Source organism: Heteronotia binoei, chromosome 17 (genome assembly GCF_032191835.1).
Source record: "Heteronotia binoei isolate CCM8104 ecotype False Entrance Well chromosome 17, APGP_CSIRO_Hbin_v1, whole genome shotgun sequence".
In the NCBI taxonomy this organism is placed as follows: domain Eukaryota; kingdom Metazoa; phylum Chordata; class Lepidosauria; order Squamata; family Gekkonidae; genus Heteronotia; species Heteronotia binoei.
Genome location: NC_083239.1, coordinates 34,749,086 through 34,767,816, shown reverse-complemented (window position 1 = coordinate 34,767,816; position 18,731 = coordinate 34,749,086).

Genomic DNA, 18,731 nt, shown 5'->3' with positions numbered 1-18,731 from the left:
GGTCCTGGCAACCCTATCTCCAGACTGCAGATATCAGTTTCTGTGAGAAAGTGGCAGCTTTGGAGGGTGGGCTCTATGGCTTTATAACCCTTCGAGGTTCTTCTCCTCTACATACTGTGCCCTCTTCAAGCTCCTCTTCCAAATCTCCATAAATGTCCTAACCCAGAGGTAGCAGCCCTAGCTCTATCCTCTTTTCCCACTAAAAACAAAAAAGGTAGGAGACCCCCATTTCAGGCAGTTTGGACCCGTGAAAACAAAAGTTCATCACTCACCTGCTGTGTGATCCCAGCTCCTTCCTGCTTGTGGTGGCACCTTCCTTCTCCTTTACCCAATTGGACTGCAGCAGAAATGGAGACAGAGCATGGACACGCCAAAGGGCATGGGCACCTCACCCAGCAGCCAGACAAGATCTTTTGCCCTCCTTCCCCCCACTATAAGGTGGGTCTTCTGCTGTCCCACCTGCCTGGGCTTCTTTGGCCTCTCTTGTTCTCACCTGGGAGGTGCAAAGACACCCACCAGTAGGTAGGCCAACCAGCTTTACTTGAAGGAGGCCTCCTCTCCTTTCAGCAGACCTTGCAAAGCCCATCCCTGCCCTCCCCTGAGCATGACTTTGTTTGCATATGGGACGGAAACAACACTTGGTGCATTTTAGTGGACTTACCGTATACAGACTTTTTAAAGATACCTTTAAAGTTATCTTTAAACCGTGGGTCCTTAGGGAGCTTTAGAAATAGAGGGTTAGGGTGGGGGTGAGATGTGTGGGTTTCTGAATTAATGGTGGTTTACCAGCATTTTAAGATTACCTTCCTTCTGGTCATTAAAGAAGAGGAAATTATTCTTTATAACCAAGACCATGCTTGCTGCTGTTATAAAAAGTCTGATTTTTAAAAAGAGAGAGAGGTTAAACGCAGGAGGACTTTTTTTTTATTTGCAGAGATCTTGGTCGGCAGGGGATATGGAAATCCTTGCAACCCAGCATTAGCATCCAAAAGCTTCCCCCTCCCCCATTCATAGACATGTAATCCCATAAAGAACAAGCACATTTGCTCAGTTCCAACATCACATCAAGCTGTGGTTTTGCTAAACTATGTGTTTGTCTGAATGCAACTCCTTCCCCTAATTAGTAATGTTACTACAATTTGGAGATGATGCCCTTGGAAAGGAAATTTGCAAGCTAATTTTTCCATGTCCTACTGATGTTAAAGGATATGTCAAAACCTGATTTGTGCCGTTATGCCAATAAATGTTGGGAGGAGGAGGAGGAGGATATGTCAAAGCCTTGTCTGAATCAACCTGACTTGAATAACCCAGGCAAGCCCAAATCTGGCAGGTACTTGGATGGGAGACCTCCTTGGAATACCAGCAGTCGGGAGGGCTGGGGCAGGCTTTATTCAGCCACCTCCCTGAATATCCTCTAGGCCCTCAGTAGGGGTCAGTCACAGAGGTCAGCATAACTTCCAGGTGTCTGTGCAAGCATATAAAAATACAAAAAACCTCCCACCCTATTCTGAATCCACGATAAGAAATCGGTTTATCAAGCTGAGTTAGTCTTAATTATGATTTCATGTGATGTCTGAATGCAAACATTCCAACTTATTTACAAGCAGTGTCTTCCCTGGCCGCAGGAAGAAGATGAAGGAGAGGAATATTTATCATCACAAAGTAGGGTGCGAGTTTTTCCTCCATGAGCAGATTTTCGGCTTGCTATACCCAGGTCTCAGCGGAAGATCCCTCAATTTTGCAGGCTCCTCCCCACCACCAGCCAGCTGGCTGGCAGGAAGATGCCCCACCCCAACAGCCACCGTGAACCTTAAAATCTGTGCAGGCTTAAAAGAAGTCTGCAAACTGTTTGTGTTTTGGACTCTGCATGTGCCTTTAAATCTGAGCAAGAGGAAAGCTGAATGGACGGGGCGAGTAAGCAGAGCCACGTGGGTCTTCCCAGGGTGTACGTGAAGAATGGGAAGAAGGAAAATAACCCTGAAGAGTCCTTCTGTTTCCTTGGAGGAAAACTCCACTCCTAGGCTGCTCTGCTTTCATTTTCCTCTTAGTCTGAAGAAGCATGTTGAAATACAGCAGATGGTTACAGTCAGCATCTCCTATGAGTAAATTGCCCAGTGAGATTACAAAAATGTGTGCATGCTAACTGTCTTATTTTGGCTGTTTTGTGTGGATGTGTGTATGCATGTTCACTTTCATTTAGTGGATATGTAGCCAGCTGCTGTCAAGCAGAAGTGTGCAAAGATTTTTCCAAGTTTCAGTTTCTCATAAACAACAGGGCTGGTTCAGAATGGGAGCTGCTTTTTGCCCCACTGGGGAAATTTACAGGTACTGACAGGATACACATGCGTTTCTCCAGTGGAAGTTTCAAGTTGGGAAAGGGTTAAGTCCTCTCTCCATATTCATCATGGCCCCTTAGCCAAATTGGCCCCCGTTCATCAGAGGGCCTACGTTTCAGCTGCGTATTCCTACCATGCATCTATCTGATGAGAACCTGGGAAGATCCTGGAATGGAGTCCGAAACACCATATGATGTGGCTAGACCCTGAATATACGTTTGTACCAGGGTCTCCCTTCATGTCTATGTTTAATTCGATTTATATCCCACTCTCCCCACCAAGGCAGGCTCAGGGCAGCTTACATCAAATCATAGTAAACTATGATTGCAGTCATTCATAGTCCAATGCTCTAACCACTACACCTTACTGGCTGCCTACCATTGTAATATTTAGTTTGACCTAGTAGAAAACAAAGTCCAACGTCATGTAGAGTTGTAAAATTGTTCTTGGCTTCCTGTACAAAATGGTGGCCTTTCTGAAGGGGAATCAGCCATTCCTTTTCCCAGCCACACTGTGTGAGATGGTTGCTAGCAAGAAGCGAGAGCTAACTGTGGCTAAGGCTGCCAGCCTCCAGATGGCATCTGGAGATCTCCTGGATTTACAACTAGCCTCCAGTCTATAGCACTCAGTTTCCTGGAGAAAATGTCTGGTTTGCAGGGTGGACTCTGCAACATGATACCTCCTCAACAAGACTCCACCTTCCACCCTCAAATCTCCAGGAATTCCCCTATCCATAGTTCATTTTGCCAAGAAAAATGTCCATTTTACGAAACACACTCACACCCCATTAAAGAGAAGGAAAACACAAGCATAAACATGGCTGCTTTGCAGGGCGGATTCTATGGCTTTAAACCCTGCTGAGGTCCCTCCCATCCCCAAACCCCACTCTCCCCAGGCCCCATCCCCCAAATCTCCAGAAATTTTCCAGCCATACTGACCTTGGTAGACGGATGCAGTAGAAGGCAAGTTCACGGGATCCACACGTATATCTACAGCAGGGTGGAAGGAAAAAGTCCAGAAAAGGACAACTAGAATGATTAAAGGGTTGGAACACTTTCCCTATGAAGAAATGTTGAAACGCTTGGGGCTCTTTAGCTTGGAGAAACATCAACGGAGGGGTGACATGACAGAGGTTTACAAGATTATGTATGGGATAGAGAAGATAGAGAAAGAAGTACTTTTCTCCCTTTCTCACAATGTGAGAACTCGTGGGCACTCAATGAAATTGCTGAGCAGTCAGGTTAGAATGGATAAAAGGAAGTACTTCTTCACTCAAAGGGTGATTAACACATGGAATTCACTGCCACAGGAGGTGGTGGTGACTGCAAGCATAGACAGCTTCAAGAGGAGATTGGATCAACATCTGCAGCAGAGGTGCATCAGTGACTATTAGCCACAGCGTATTGTTGGAACTCTCTGTCTGGGGCTAGTGATGTTCTGTATTCTTGGGGGGGGGGGGCAACAGTGTGAGGACTTCTAGTGTCCTGGCCCCACTGATGGACCTCCTGATGGCACCTGGGTTTTTTTGGCCACTGTGTGACACAGAGTGTTGGCCTGGATGGGCCATTGGCCTGATCCAACATGGCTTCTCTTACGTTCTTAAGCTGGCAACCCTAACTGTATCTGTGGCAAGAACACTCTTTCACTGTTGAGTGCAAACCTTTGTTGGCCAACCCTCTGCAAGCCCCCTACCAGAGAAGCAGCATGTCAAGGCCCTGTATTTATTGCAGGAACTTCCCCTTCTGCCACACTGAGTGAGCAGCATAAGATCTCAGGCCATCTGTTTCTGCTTCTTCAAGGTTGGTTGGGTCCCTGAAGTATTTTGGTCTAAGAGGTTGGCTTCTTGTTGAATGCATTCTCCTGTCCCCACCCAAAAGGTTGGTTCATTATGGGGACAGCTCATAGCTCAGCACTAGAACACATGCTTGGTACATGAGCTCTTCTCCACATTTTTGCATGTGTGTATAGAAAGGCTGCTATTTTGTTTTCTATGGGTGGAAGGAAGCACATATCCCCAGATTTCAAAAATGCCTGGATGTAGGGAAAGGAATAGGCCAACTTACTCGTAGATGACAATGTAGCAACCAGTCCTGCAGCACTGTGCTAAGGGATGTGTATGCCCCGGACCCTCAGATCACTATGCAATATGAGATTGGCAGCACCAGATCTTCCGTAGGATGCAGCTGTTTTTGCTCAGAACAGATGCCAAAACATGCCCAGTTCCTCCCCTTCTTGCAGCTGGGTTTTAAAGAATAGTGGGATTCTCAGGAATATATCTGATGGTCTGCCTACTATCTTGGAAACTAAACTTTCCTTCTTTGTGGCTTCGTCAGAACCTTGCAGAACTTTACTACGATTCCCCACATTTATTTCCCCGCAAGCATTCTCAGGTAGGATCACAACAGAACTATAAACAGTAAAATCACATTATAAGAACATAAACAATTGAATCCAATTTTAAAACAGATGGCAAGCCAGTAAGTCGGGGGACATTTTGTAGGGAAAGAGGTGCAGGAGCTCAGTAGCATATCTCATTTGCATCTGCCCTGGGATCTGTGCGCAGTGGGGAGGGAACTCCCCACTGAATGCAGATCCTGGCTGGAGGTTCAGGAGCTGTGCTCCTGTGAGCTCCTGCTGAATTCAAGCCCTGCCAGTAATCATCCATTGTGCATTGAAGGGCAGATGGGCAGAGACATCATAATAGTCTGGTTAGAATCAGTGGAAACCATTGCCCTCTATACCAGGGTTGTCAAACATGAAGTTCGGGGGCCGAATCAGGCCCCCAGAGGGCTCCTATCAGGCCCCCGAGCAACTGGCTGTCATCTGCTTCTTTCTTCCTATATCTTACTTCCTTTTGCATAACAGCTTGCTTTGCAAGGCTTGTTCAATCACACAGGAGCTACAATAAAAACCATCAATTTTCTCCATTGGTTGAGGCTCCTCCCTTGGGCAGGAATAGCTTGTTTTGCCAGGCTCTCTCAATTGCACAGCAGAGCTACTGAGCAAATTGCACAGAGCTTCCCCACCACCACCACAAGTCCCCTGGGGAAGGAAGGAAAGAGCCAGAGCTTCCTTTGCCCAGTTCCCAGGATCCCATGGGAGAAATCCAAAGGAACCACCTTTAAGACCAATGAGTGCTAACGTTTTAAGCATGTTTTAAGCTTTTTTAAAAATATATATTTGTGTTTTTCTGTGTTCTTTATAAAATTTATACCTCTGCTACCTAATCTTAAATAGGTACATACATGGCCCAGCCGGGCCCGACATGGCTCGACTCAACCAGATATGGCTCAGCCCAACAAGATAGCTTTTTTGTCAGATCCGGCCCTCATAACAAATGAGTTCAATACCCCTGCTCTATACCATCCAACAAGTATAAGGGCAATTTGGGCAGAAGGGGCCAGAATGAGTGGTTGCCCGCAGGTTAACCAAAAGCCTGGCTGAACAGCTCCGTTTCACAGCTTTAGCTAGTTTGTTCCTTTGTTCTGCTGTGACCATCAGGATGATACACTTAACTTTCTCTAATGAAGACTGGGGTTCCAGAAGGAAGTATCTGCAATGCAGAGTATTTCCTAACAGAGAGGCAATAAAGCAACTCTAAAACTTTGATCTTTTCGCTGCCGCTGATTCTAATGTAGAACAGAATTGGGAACAGAAAAGACAACCCATCCAGAATCGGGGGGACTCACCTTACCTGGGAACGCCGATGCCCCAAAGATAGGTTTGAGAGTACTGCTCACAGTTTGGAAATGAAACTATTGAAACTGCCACTTGGAGTAAATATAATTCTAAGTCAGCAGATTGTTCTCCTTTTTTTATAGTCTCATTTCCTGTATTTTGGAGGGGAATTGCGGCTACTGGCATCTACTAGATCTTCCAGCACAGTTGTCAGAACTTGTAACTTTATTATTGCTAGCTTAATGTAGAACCAGTATAATTGATGGTTGGCAAGTATGCATAGAGTGGACCTGAGCGTTGAACCAGACCGACCCCATATTGTAACCTTTCTTAACCTGAAGTGCCTGAGTAGTAGTTAACCCTGCCCCGATGGTATCCAAAGTATTTGGGGGCTGTAGACTGAATAATGTTGTATCTCTGTACTTTCTCACACTGACACCCTTTGAAGCCGAATCGTGTGGCCTTCAGAGTAAGGAGGCAACGTCTTTGCTGATAGCACTGGTGGGAAGACAGATGTGCCTGTAACGGTGTGAATTAAAGCTTTGTGGGTTGTTTGTTTTACTATATAAAACTGGGCCAGTGCTGGCTCTCGCCATCACTGTTATCTTGTACCTTGTATCTAACAGTTCTTAGTTCTCTCTAATAAAATCCTAGCTTGGAAACTAAGTATGGGATCTGCCTGGAGTTCTTAAAGTTCTGACATTATAACAGTGATCCCATTGTTTCGGAGCTTATCTGAACTGGAAACCCGGCCCGATGGCTGCAAAGGTTCCAGACAACGGAGAGCCCACCACTCCAACGGAGGACCCGCCGCTCGACCCGAAGGTGACGGGGGTGAGGCGCAAGATTAAGGTGCCCGCACCTTTCTCGGTGGACGCGTTCGCCGCACCCCGATCCTGGAGCCCGCGGAAGTCCACGGCGGCGATCGACGCGGCGGAGCAGCGGTACAGAAGTATGCTGGGCGACGGGGCAAGCGGAGACGGAGACGACGACCAGGGCGAAGGTCCAGAACCGCGAGGCGGGGACGACCCGGTCCGGAGCCTCCGCAACGACCTGTTCGACTATGTACGGGAAATTCACAACGACGTACACGCCTCCCGAGTTATGATGGCCGAGGAGATGCAACAGAACCTAGGCGCGATCTACGACCAGCTCCGCACCTTGCAGACGGCGGTCCTGGGGATCCCCGTGGGAGGGCTGCCGCTGGGGCAACCGCCCGTGGCCCCACCGGCCCCGCTGGCTCCCGCGCCGCCGGTGGTGCCCGCTCCAGCCCCACCGGCCCCACAACCAGTGGCGCCTCCGGCCCCGGGGGCCCCCGCGCCGCCGGTCCCAGCACCTCCGGCGCCGCCAGTTCCGGCGCCCCCGGCGGTCCCCGTGCCCGCACCGCCGGCGCCGCCGGCCCCAGCTGCACCAGCCCTACCGGCCCTGCCGGCCCCGGTGCCCCAACCCGCGGCACCCCCGGCCGCAGGGGGGGGGAGAGAGCTGAAAATTACATTCGACGGGAGCCCAGAGGACGTGGAGTACTTCACCATACAGTGCGACACGTTCTTTACCCACTGGGGTGCGGACTACCCGACCGAAGCCAGCCGAGTGTACCACATTGCATCCCGACTGAGAGGTCCAGCCCGCAAATGGTACGTCGGGCTGTTCACCGCGAGGAAGCCCGAGCTAGCAACCGTAGCGGGGTTCCTGCACGCCATGCTCCGCCAGTACGGCGACCCGCTCCGCGAGGAGAAAGCCATCGCAGCCCTCCAGCGCATCGAACAAGGCAACCGATCCATTCGCGAGTATGCCACGGAGTTCCTGGGCTACTGCGCGGCAGTGAGAGGGTGGAACGAGATTATGAAATATACTGCTTTTTGTAACGGGCTGAACCCGAACGTCCTCGACCGCTGCTACAGCCACGGGCGACCCGACACCTTGGTCGGGTGGATCCAGCTAGCCGGAGAGGTCGAGACCAACATCCAGCACGTGGGGCTTCGCCGACAGCAACTGGCGAAGAAGGGGTTGAAATCCACACCCACCAAGGCGGAGGGGCGACGGGCCCCGACAACCGTGACCCCCACCACTGCCCGAAAGTGTTACCGGTGCGGCGACCCGGACCACCTCGCCTCCAACTGCCCAGCCAAAGCGGGGTCCACCCCGCCGACAGCCAGGCCAACCGCATCGGGACCCAAGAAGAAAAAGAGTAATCGGCCGAAAGAGCCCGGACGGGGCTCCGTCGCCACCACCTTGGCGACTGACGAGGATTTTACCGCCGAACCAGAAACCGTGGAAGAATCGACCGGGGAGTCGGACGACACCGAGTCGGCGGGAAACGACAACGACCTGCTTTAATGGGTGCCGCGAAGCAGGTCCAGCAACAGCCGGCACTCCTCACGGTGAGAGCCACTGGGGGTTTATTGTTTATGGCCGTAACCCTTCTCAACCCGAACCTAAAACGGTTCATGCATGCCCGAGCACTAATCGACTCGGGGTGCAACCGGGACTTAATCACCCCCCGCCTAGTAGAGGCGCTAGGATTAGCCACGTCCCCCCTCCCGCTACCCATGCTTTTCCAGCAGATGGACGGGGGGCCCATGAGGGGAGAGCCATGCAAGCTAGAAACGCAGGCGGTCCCCGTTGGGACCGAAGAGCATTGGGGGATCGAAACTTTTGTAATTGCCCCCTCTTGCTCGTTTGATGTGGTGATGGGCTCGGGTTGGCTCGCCCGCCACCAGCCAGACATAAGGTGGGAGGAGCAGATCGTCCGATTCCCGGACTGGAGGTGCGAACACCACCATTGGCGCCCCGAATGGGGGCCGCATCCGCCTCCCCGGAATGAGCGAGCCTGCCTCACCCTCGAGGAGGTCGCCTCGATCCCCAAAGAATACCGGGACTTAAAACTGGCCTTTAGTGAGAAGGAGGCGGATGAGTTACCACCTCACCGCCCCACGGACTGTGCAATCGAACTGATCCCGGGGCAGCAACTGCCAAAAGCGAAACTGTACTCCATGGGTTGGGCGGAGAAAGCGGAACTCCGCAAATTTTTGGACAAAAACCTGAAGCGGGGGTTCATACGACCGGCAACAGCCCCCCATGCCGCCCCCGTCCTCTTCAGAAAGAAAAAGGATGGGTCGCTTAGACTTTGCACAGATTTTCGCTCGATAAACGGGATTTCGATGTCTAATGCCTACCCGATCCCATTGATTAAGGACCTATTGAATACTGTGGCCACAGGGAAAATATTCACAAAACTCGACCTCCGAGACGCGTACTTCCGAGTCCGCATCAGGGAGGGGGACGAGTGGAAGACCGCGTTCAATACCCCGCTAGGACAATTTGAGTACTTGGTTATGCCTTTCGGGCTACAGGGGGCCCCTGGGGTATTCATGAACTTTATCAACGAGGTTCTGCGAGAGTTCCTGTTTAAGGGGGTGGTGGTGTACCTTGATGACATCATTATCTATTCGCCAGATCTCAAGTCACATGTACCACTAGTCAGAAAAGTGTTGAACACCCTGTGCAAGCACAAGTTGTATGCCAAACTATCAAAATGTGAATTTCACAAGACTGAACTAGACTATCTAGGCTTCCGAGTATCGGGGGAAGGGTTGTCAATGGACCCAGCAAAGGTTCAAGCGGTGCTAGACTGGGAGCCCCCACGAACCCGCAAACAGCTCCAAAGTTTTCTCGGGTTCGCAAATTTTTACCGCGACTTCATAAAGGGGTTCGCCACCATCATGTTACCCCTTACGGAGCTCCTTAAAACAAAGGGGAAGGGGGCAGAGGCAAAAAAGCCGGGCGCGCGCCTAACGTGGACGCCCGAGTGTCAAAAAGCCTTTACAGAATTGAAACGCCTCTTCACCTCGGAGCCCGTGTTGGCCCACCCTGACGAGTTAAAACCTTTCGTGGTTCAATGTGATGCTTCCGACGCCGCCGTCGGAGCCATATTAATGCAAAGGGGGGACAACGGGGTTCTGCGCCCCTGCGCCTACATTTCACGAAAGTTCTCGAACGAGCAGAAAAATTGGTCAGTGTGGGACAAGGAGGCTTTTGCAGTCATGTTTGCCTTGAAAACCTGGCGCTCCTGGCTTGAAGGGGCCAGAGTCCCATTTGAAATCTGGACTGACCACAAAAATCTCGAGGCATTGACCGGGCGCCGCAAAATGACTGCAAAACAAATCCGGTGGGCTGGGTTTTTCGCCAAATTCGACTTTGTACTGAAACACATCCCAGGTACCAAGAATTTCTTGGCGGACGCCCTCTCCCGCCTGCCACAGCACGAGAGCCTCCGCGAGGAGGTGGTGGACTCCCTTATCCCCCCTTCGGCCATCGCGGGGGGGGTCACCACCCGCTCCGGGAAGAGGATCGGCCCCCCGGAGCCGGACCTCTTGTCTCAGTTAGTTGCGGAGACTGCTCGGGAAGCAGACCAACCACCGAACCTCCGTAAAAGCGAGGACGGCCTCCTGTTGCACAACGAAAAGATCTATGTGCCCTCCTCCCTCCGCAAGCAGATTTTAGAGCATTGTCATTCCAGCCGCCTGGCGGGCCATTTCGGCTATGTCAAAACCCTCAACCTCATTACCCGACAGTTTTGGTGGCCTAGGCTCAAAAGAGACGTCTCCGAATTCGTCCTCTCATGTCCCACCTGTCTGATGGCTAAACGAAGAGGGGGTAAACCTCCCGGCCACCTAGTGCCCCTCCCAACAGCCACCCGGCCTTGGTCGGTAGTGTCTATGGATTTCATTGTGGAGCTCCCGCCGTCGCAGGGCAAAACTGTTGTTTTGGTAGTGGTCGATACATTCTCCAAACAAGCCCACTTCATCCCCTGCAAGCAGCTCCCCACGGCTAAAAAACTCGCCCAACTTTTCTTTACACACATTGTACGCCTACACTCGTTCCCAGACAAGGTCATTAGCGACCGCGGGACGCAGTTCGTTGCCAACTTCTGGCGGGAGTTTTGCAAACTTGCGGGTATTGAGCAGGGCCTCAGCTCAGCCTACCACCCCCAGTCGGACGGACAGACGGAGAGGGTTAATAGCCTTCTAGAACAGTACCTCCGCTGTTTCATTAACTTCCAACAGTCCAACTGGGTGGACCTACTCCCATTCGCTGAATACGGCTACAACAACAGCCTTCACAGCTCTACTAAAACCTCTCCTTTCCAAATCATAAATGGCTATGAGGGCAAGCCTTTCCCAACGCTTCCCCTCCCTGCCACCCCCTCAGAACCCACATCGTGCCAACAATGGTGGGAAGGCCTTCGGGAGAGCTGGAAGGGAATTCAGGAGAACCTGGAGGAAGCGAAAAAGGTTTACAAAAAACAGTTTGATAAAAAACACTCTCCTGAATGGGAATTGAGAGTGGGAGACACTGTCTTTTTGTCCACAAAAAACCTCCCCCTTCCTCAGCCCTGCCGCAAACTTGCGTTGAAGTTTCTTGGGCCTTTTAGGATCAAACGAGTAATCAATAAGGTGACTGCAGAACTCGAGCTGCCCAAGTCTCTAAGCAAAATCCATCCTGTTTTTCATTGCAGCTTACTCCGGAAAGACCCTGGTGCCACGTCCTTCCATCCCAGGGCTCCGCCGCCCCCTCCGACGACAGTGAGGGGTCAGAGTCACCATGAAGTCCACGAAATCCTGGACTCCAAAGTCAAACGGGGGAAACTGTATTACTTAATCAGGTGGAAGCACTTCCCCCCGAGCTGTGATGAATGGGTCGAATCTCAGAACGTAGCTGCGCCGCAATTGTTAAAAAAGTTTCACCTGCTGTACCCGCACAAGCCCAAGCCGCCACCCCCCGGGGGAGGGCGCTTAGGGGGGGCAGTATGTCAGAACTTGTAACTTTATTATTGCTAGCTTAATGTAGAACCAGTATAATTGATGGTTGGCAAGTATGCATAGAGTGGACCTGAGCGTTGAACCAGACCGACCCCATATTGTAACCTTTCTTAACCTGAAGTGCCTGAGTAGTAGTTAACCCTGCCCCGATGGTATCCAAAGTATTTGGGGGCTGTAGACTGAATAATGTTGTATCTCTGTACTTTCTCACACTGACACCCTTTGAAGCCGAATCGTGTGGCCTTCAGAGTAAGGAGGCAACGTCTTTGCTGATAGCACTGGTGGGAAGACAGATGTGCCTGTAACGGTGTGAATTAAAGCTTTGTGGGTTGTTTGTTTTACTATATAAAACTGGGCCAGTGCTGGCTCTCGCCATCACTGTTATCTTGTACCTTGTATCTAACAGTTCTTAGTTCTCTCTAATAAAATCCTAGCTTGGAAACTAAGTATGGGATCTGCCTGGAGTTCTTAAAGTTCTGACAACAGTTCTCTCTTTTTTAATTGCCTTTCAGTCAGGGCTTTTTTGGTAGAAAAAGCCCAGCAGGAAATCATTTGCATATTAGGGCACATCCCCTGATGCCAAGCCAGCCAGAGCTGCGTTCAAGTGTGTACCTGCTCAAAAAAGCTCTGTTTTCAGTTATGGTTGCCAGGTCTCCCCTGGCCACCAGTGGGCGGTGGAGGGATAGGGTGACCACATACAGGTTGGGAAACTACTGGAGATTTGGGTGTGGACTCTGTGAAGGTCAGGGACCTCAATGAGGTATAGGCTTCCCAACCCTCCCGCTCTGGCGGGAGTCCCCTGGGTTTGCAGCCTCATCTCCCGGTCTTCAAGAAGTGGGAAGCGGGGGGTGGGGGTGGAGGGGGGGAGAACATACCTGTAGGCTTCATTATAGAGCTCCTGAGCCGTTTGTAAAATGTCTGCCGCTTTAAGGCTGGGCAGGGAGCAGGAAGGGCTTGGGAGAACAGCCCCGCCCTTTCTTTTGCTTTCACTTTCACAGCAAGAGTTCTCCGGAAGAAGATCTGGTAAGTGTGTGTGTGTGTGTGTGTGTGTGTGTGTGAGGGAGGGGGCAGGGGATTCCCTGGTTTGGAGGCCCTCCCCCCTTTTAGAAAGCGTGGGGGGGGGAGGGAAATGTCTACTGGGCATTCTATTATTCCCTATGGAGAACGATTCCCATAGGGAATAATAGGGAATTCATCCGTTGGTATTGGGGGCTCTGGGGGGGCTATTTTTTGAGGTAGAGGCACCAAATTTTTAGTATAACATCTAGTGCCTCTCCCCAAAATACCCCCCAAGTTTCAAAACGATTGGACCAGAGGGTCCAATTCTATGAGCCCCAAAAGATGGTGCCCCTAATCTTCATTATTTCCTATGGAAGAAAGGAATTTTAAAAGGTGTGCTGTCCCTTTAAATGTGATGGCCAGAACTCCCTTGGAGTTCAATTATGCTTGTCACATCCTTGTCCTTGGCTCCACCCCCAATGTCTCCTGGCTCCACCCCCAAAGTCTCCTGGCTCCACCCCCAAAGTCCCCAGATTTTTCTTTAATTGGACTTGGCAACCCTAATGAGGTACAATGCCACAGAGTCCATCCTCCAAAATATCTACTTTCCCTGCAAGAACTGATCTCTGAAATCTGGAGATGAGCTGTGATTCCAGGGGATCCCAAGGTCCAACTTTGAGGCTTGCCTCCCTACTTGGCCAACCCATTACATGAGTCAGCTTTTCAGCAGAGGAACAAGATTCTGGTCCAGCAGCCTCTGAAGTCCAACAAAATTTCCAGGGTTGTCGTTTTCAAGAGTCACAGCTCTCTTTAACAGAGGAAATGCTCCAATAGGATGCTAGCTCAAGGCAGGTCATGTCAAGGGACTGTGGCAGACACAAGCTGTGTATTGAGAGGAGGGTGGCCAACCACCAAGTGAAGCATGGAAATCTCCAAGAATCACTATGTGTCTCCAGATGATAGAGAGCAGTTCCTCAGGAAAAAATGGCTGCCTTGGAGGATGGAAACTCTGGTGTTATACTCTGCTGAGGTTCCTCCTCTCCCTTAAGCTTGCCCCCTCTAGGCTCCACCCACACATCTCCAGGAACTTCACAAGAGTTGACAACACTAAATGATAGATGCCTAGTGTCCTCTCTGATAGGAAACCTGGCTAAAACAGGGTTTGGGGGTGGGGGAGGAAACAGACCTGGATGAAGTTGCTGAGCAGTCAGGTTAGAATGGAGAAAAGGAAGTACTTCTTCACCCAAAGAGTGATTAACAAATGGAATTCAATTCACTGCCACAGGAGGTGGTGGTGGCTACAAGCATAGATAGCTTCAAGAGGGGATTGAATAAACATATGGAGCCAGGGGTCCATCAGGGTATTTATGGAACTCTGTCTGGGGCAGTGATGCTCTGTATTCTTCGTGCTTTGGGTGGGCAACAGTGGGAGGGCTTCTAGTGTCCTGGCCCCACTAGTGGACCTTCTGATGGCACCTGGTTTTTGGCCACTGTGGGATATGGACTGGATGGACCATTGGCCTGATCCAACATGGCTTCTCTTATGTTCTTATGTTCTCATGAAGTTCAGATTACCTCCCGCACACACAAACACAAGTGTTGCCTTAGTTCAGTGGTTATGTTGGTGGTTCAGCAGTAACATTCTAACCTGCCATGGTCAGAATCAGAAAACCCCTAGATATCAATGCTAAGGGGCAACATCCAGGAAAAGCCTTGGCCTCTATGCCCTTTTGTAAATGCTCCATAGTAACCAGGTGTGAGACAACATGCTGGACTAGATGGAGTGCTGGTCTGATCCAGTAGGCCTGTGCTTCTTATATTTCTTGGTGCTGTCAATTGCCCTATTTTCCCCAAACCACATTTATCACCTTTAAGTGGCATACATAAATGCTCACAGCAACTCCATGAAGTAGATTAAGGGGAGAAAAGGGTTATTGTCCCTGCCAAGGGATCGCCATAACTCTCTGTAAGCCTGTGAAGTAGATTAAACTGAGAAAGAGTGATTGTTCCCTCCAAAGGAATGCCTTGACTCTTGGGAGATTTGAACCCAGATTTGAACCCGAGGCTAAAACACTAACCACCACACTACACTGCCCCTCCCCACTGTGTCAAGTACTGCACAGTCTTCATTAATGATGACCTCTGTGTTTGCTGAATCATAGAAAGCTTTATTCACTGAATGAAGCTGTTACATAGCAAGACTACATCCTGGTAGAACTAAGGATACAGGTACAGGAAGTCAGAAATATTAGCTGATCCAGACAGTTACTCATTTGAGCAAAAAAATGCCTTTTTTCTACCAATGAAACAACACCCTTCCTCCCCCCACCTCTTAGTTCATGTTCCAGTTAGAACCAGCCACAACCAAGCAAGAGTCTCTGAGAGTAGTAAACCTTGATATCAAAGTGTACCACATACTTCAGAGTGAGAAAGGTCACTTGTACATAACATGTTATTAGCTAGCCAGCTATTCTAGCAGTAATAGCACAGTGTTACAATAGTCTGGACCAATATGGAAGTGCTCATGGAAGGGAAACTCCTTGACATTCCGCGCCCCCGCCCCCGAAAACACATCCATCCTCCCCCCAAGCTTTTTAGGGTAACAAAGATGGAAGCGTTTAATTAAACATTTAGCATTCATGGCAGTGTTCCCAGCCCATTCACACTCAAAAAAAGGGAAATGAGTCCATTTGACAAGGAAGTAGAATATCACATTTCAGTTTTGAATCAAGAATATCTTCAGTCAAAAATGTAGGACAGAACTTGGATTTAGAAAAGTTTGCCCTGGTCTGGAAACAAATGCCAAAATGACAAGATCAGTGTCATATAAAGAAAACATTTTTAAAATGACATATAGATGGCATATAATGCCAGAAAAACTGGCAAAAATGTATAAGGGGCTATCCAATCATTGCTGGAAGTGTGAGGAGTAGGTTGGAACATATTAGCATATGTGGTGGACCTGTAAGGTTACCAAGAGTTATTGGATAAAGGTCTATGAAATGACCCCAAAAAATAGTAAAGCTGTCAATACCATTCAAACTGGAGTTATTTTTGTTAAATATGTTCCCAATGCAGTTAGATAAATTGACAAAATATATGATAATCCATATAATAACAGCCACCAGAATCTTATTTGAAAAATGTTGGAAGAAAAAGGAAATCCTGACTATAGATGATTTGATTGTAAAGATAATGGATATAATAGAAGCAGATGAGCTGACATGCAGACTCAGCACTCAAACATGTAAGAAAAAAGTACAGGATTGGACAAAGTTCTATGAATGGTTATGTAAATGAAAATGAGAATGTAAATTATACTAAATGGAAAGGTAAGAAGGCAAAGAAAAGGGGTGATCAAGAGAAAAACGTAAATAGAGATGGGAGAGATTAACTGCTTACCTCACCTTTGTGCTTTATGCATTATGTGTTAAGAATATTGTCTTTGTTATATTTTATGTTATTTGAAATTTCAAATAAATATTAGAAAAGAATATGTTCAGTCTCATGATGAGTCAGACCCCAAATCAGAATCTGAGGTCAGGAGGGCAGGAGCATGAGAACACCATGGAGTAGGTCCAGGGTCTTACTTCAGCCAGCAGCAATGGAACACGGTGAAGATTTTTAAATTCTTTGCAGGGACAGAGTTAGATTCAAGCCCAGTAGGTAACACCTTAGAGACCAACATGAGTTTGAGGGTATAACCTATCAAGGCTCCCTTTGTCAGATAAGAGCTAGAATGGAGGTCTCTGAGTCCTTACATCCCAGTTAGATATATGATATTAAGAGCCACAACACTCAAAAAAACAATGGGAGAACATTGCAATCTTCCAGTTCATTCCACTGCTGACCCAAAAGTGGCAGTCCTCAAAGAGAGAAGCTGCAAGGGGAGATTACAATGTGAGGTTGCTGAACTGGAATTCATTCAAAGCAAAGAAAGCAAAGAAAGGGTTAGTGATGAGCAAACCCCTTAGGTGTCTTCTTCTGGGCATGCCTAACCAGGATGAATCAAACCTATTTCTCCATCTATAAGAGGGATAGCGCAGCTGGCTTTACTTGGGCAAAATCTGCATTTCTGTACACTTAGGAAACCTGCAAATACTCTGTCCAGGATTCTGTAAAGTAATGTGACAAGATGATATTCACCAGAACTGGATTCATAGGTAGAGGTAAGCTAAAATGACTTTCTTTTCTATTTTATTTTACTTAGATAAAACAGTGCCTTCTTTTCTCTTTAAACTTCCGGAATCATTTACAAGGGAAACCTAAACAGATGTATACCCTTTAACAGGGCTTTCTTGGCAGCAGGAACTCCTTTGCATATTGGGCCACACACCCCTGATGTAGCCAATCCTCCAGGAGCTTACAGGGCTGTTATTACAGGACCTACAGTAAGCTCTTGGAAGATTGGCTACATCAGGGGGTGTGGCTCAATATGCAAAGCAGTTCCTGCTACAAAAAAGCCCTGCCCTTTAACATCTATTGAAGTCAAAGGGCTCAGTAAGGTATAATGTTGCATACAATTGCACAGCCTGGCCCTATTCAGAAATGCTCCAGGGAAGCCTTTCCCAACCTGTAGGTTTCAATGCAAAAGTGTGTTACGATGCCCATGGAAGTGTGCCTCAGACTTTTACCATTTTATTGCTTTGTGCATGCTTTGTTTTTAAAGTGGTCACCATACCAAGTACATTTGGACTGGAGGGTCACTGTGGCAAAAAGACTGGGAACCACCTCTCTAGGGTATGCTGATGTTGTTGCTCCCTAGAACATACACATTATGAGCAGGGCCATCTTGGAATGCTCATATATCTTGGGTGCCTATTGCCATGTGTCCTTATTCAAGATCATCTTTGTTCAGCATAGCAGTAGGGAAACCATTCGTGGGGGGGGGGTCACTTTTTCCAACTGATTTGAATAATAATTGTTTGCTGAACCATTTCTCTCCAACAAATACTTGTTAGCCTCATGGCACTAATGAGTCTTTCATTTTTGAAGACGTGCTTTTTAACAAACGAATAATATGTTTTCCAAAATTTGGGTGCTAATGAGAAATCACCCTTGAAACAAGAATGGGCAACCATGCCAAAGAATCAAAGCTGACGTGTAAAGGGGTGGAAATCTGGCTTTCTCCTCTACTGCTTCTTTATCTCGCTGGGAACCATGCAAGTCTTCTGCCTTTTTTGAAGCAGTGCTTCCCGAAACTTTGCACTGAGCTGGACCACTGCAGATGTTAACTCTTGGAAACTATGGATAAACTGGTTTTCTGAAGAAGAAAAAAGAAAGAAATGAGGATATTCAAAGCGAAATCACTTTACACAGGGATACTATAACCAAGAAGAAGATGATGATATTGGATTTATGTCCTGCCCTCCACTCCAAATCTCAGAGTCTCAGAACAGCCCAGAGTCTCCTTTATCTTTCAGACAGTGGTGGTGGAGCCAAGAGCAAGGGTATGATGAGCATAACTGAACTCCAAAGGGAGTTCTGGCCATCACATCTAAAGGGACCGCACACCTTTTTAAATGGCTTCCTTCCACAGGAAAAAATGAAGGATAGGGGCACCTTCTTTTGAGGCTCATAGAATTAGACCCCCTGGTCCAATCTTTTTGAAGCCTGGGGGGTATTTTGGGGAGAGGCACTGGATGCTATGCAGAAAATTTGCCCCCCAGAGCCCCAGATACCCACAGATCAATTCTTCATTATTTCCTATGGGAATAAGTCTCCATAGGGAATAATAGAGTTCCCAGCAGACATTCCCCTCCCCTCTCTCCGCTTTCTGATGACCCTGAAGTAGAGGGCGGGTCTCCAAACTGGGGAATACCCTGCCTTCACCTGAGGATTGGCAACCCTAAGATAAACCAGGAGGTTCCTGGTTTAAATTCTGCATCATCCATAA